The 1,995-nt window shown below is 45.1% G+C and overlaps 1 protein-coding gene across 4 annotated transcripts in view; it reads left to right on the top strand.

The window, feature by feature from the left end:
- LOC101863051 (potassium voltage-gated channel subfamily H member 6) overlaps window positions 1-1,995 on the top strand; it is a 270,601-nt gene that overhangs the window by 111,510 nt on the left and 157,096 nt on the right. The window lies entirely within an intron of this gene.

Genomic DNA, 1,995 nt, shown 5'->3' with positions numbered 1-1,995 from the left:
AAAGAGAGAGAGAGAGAGAGAGAGAGAGAGAGAAGGGGGTGGGATAGGAGAAACAGAAGAGAAGATTTAAAGACATTTGGGAGACGAAGAGACAGCGAGAGAGAGAGAGAGAGAGAGAGAGAGAGAGACAGAGAGAGAGACAGAGAGAGAGAGAGAGACAGACAGAGACAGAGACAGAGACAGAGAGAGAGACAGCGACAGAGGGGCGGGTCGTTTGATGGGTGACCCGAATTTAATTTGTCTGGAGCGTCACGACTGAATTTCTCAGATCTCTGCTGTAACAGATTAAAGAACTCTGGGTGCACCGCAGTGCTTGGTGGGCTGTGTTAACTCTTTAGAAACGAAGCGGACACAAACATAGGCCCGATTAGTAGCAGAAGCACATTTCGAGACATCCTATATGCAAATCAGAAACCACCAGATCACATTTCCCGGTTGGTATATTGTTGCATAACTTTTAAGATATCATTTACAGGAAAGAGAATTGAAAAATATGTTTGAATTATGAAATTATGCCCCAAATAGCGCGTTTTCATATGGTGTTGAGTGGCGAGAATGCGCGCCTTCACAAGTGAGCTCATAGCGTAATCTTAGTACACTTATCCTGAAGTAAAAAGAAAATACAAAAACTTAAAGAACCCCCCCAAAAAAAAAACCCCAACAAAAACAAAATAGTTTTATTATATTTTATTTTACAGGATAGCCCCTGGCTCCTCGTGAAATGATTGTGCACCTCCGACTCCTCGGCCTTCAGCGGTTTGAGCCCACAAATACGAACCACCTTTTCTCTTTTTTTTTCATTAACGTGTTGCACTAGCGGAATCTCTCTCGTCTGAAATTCCGGAGGCATTTAAATGCATGCCTCCATTAATCACTCGTACTCGACCTTCTCCCGGAAGTAGCAGTCGTCTCGTGACGCCTGCGCAATGCGTGCTGGGGTACGGCCAAAATCGCACCAATGATCATTACGTCGATACTGCTCGATTAATCGGTTAATTAAGTAATCGATCAGCTACATTGCAACGGCTCTTACCCCGGGTGGAATCTGTCAAGACATTGACTGAGCAAGCAACGCGTCTGTGACAGGAAATACCAGGGGGTGACCCATCCGCCGGGTCCCCGAAAACAAGCGTTGCAGTGCCATGTTCGTTCTTCGGGGCTGCTTGCCCTCCCCTGTTTGTTTAAGAGACCAAACATAGCCTTTAAGGCCGATATGACTTTAGTCGTCGCCTGATTTGTCGCTGCTCCTGGCATGGCAGCCGCGTGCACGTGCTTTTCCCCGAGTGCTACAGCTTTAGACCGCTCAGCTGTAATTATTCCCTGTAAATTGATTGAGCGATTATGACGGGGTAAAACCTTACTCAGTTCTGTCCTGGGGTTTTGTCCACGAGATCTTTATTTTCTTTGCTTTCCGTATCAATGCGTGCCTTGCAACAGGCTTATGGTGACAAGAATGTATTGATCAGCTCCGGGAAAAAATGGTTAGTCTTTGCGTTGGGATAAATTCTCCAATTAATTCTTTTCAACTACTGGTATTGAAGTGGTTTTGAAGACGGAAGGGGGAACCATTGAGGGAAAGGGTATGCGTGGCTGGAGCACAAAAAGAAGAAGAAGGAGAAGAAGAAGAAGGAGAAAAAGAAGAAGAAGAAGAAGAAGAAGAAGAAGAAGAAGAAGAAGAAGAAGAAGAAGAAGAAGAAGAAGAAGAAGCGAGTGTTTTTGTGACGTAATTATCACACTGCAGCTGGTGTCTGTTAGGGATCTGCAGCCTGCCAGGTCTGTGTCACGTGCCAGGTAGTTTAGGTTGTATGCTTTGGTAAGAGATTTACGGCACTTTCAGAACAATTAGGTCATATAAGTGCCGAAGATTAGCGCAGGTGTTACAAGAGAGTAGCAGACACACACAAAAAAAGGAGAAATAAGGACGATGCATGTTTTGTAGAAAAGGAGCAAACCTCACCAGAGCACCCGCCAACCAACCACAACGGGTAGTTTGAA

This window comes from Aplysia californica, unplaced genomic scaffold (genome assembly GCF_000002075.1).
Source record: "Aplysia californica isolate F4 #8 unplaced genomic scaffold, AplCal3.0 scaffold00576, whole genome shotgun sequence".
NCBI classification, from domain to species: domain Eukaryota; kingdom Metazoa; phylum Mollusca; class Gastropoda; order Aplysiida; family Aplysiidae; genus Aplysia; species Aplysia californica.
The sequence above is the reverse complement of the archived record's forward strand: the minus strand, read 5'-3'. Positions and strand labels throughout refer to the sequence as shown.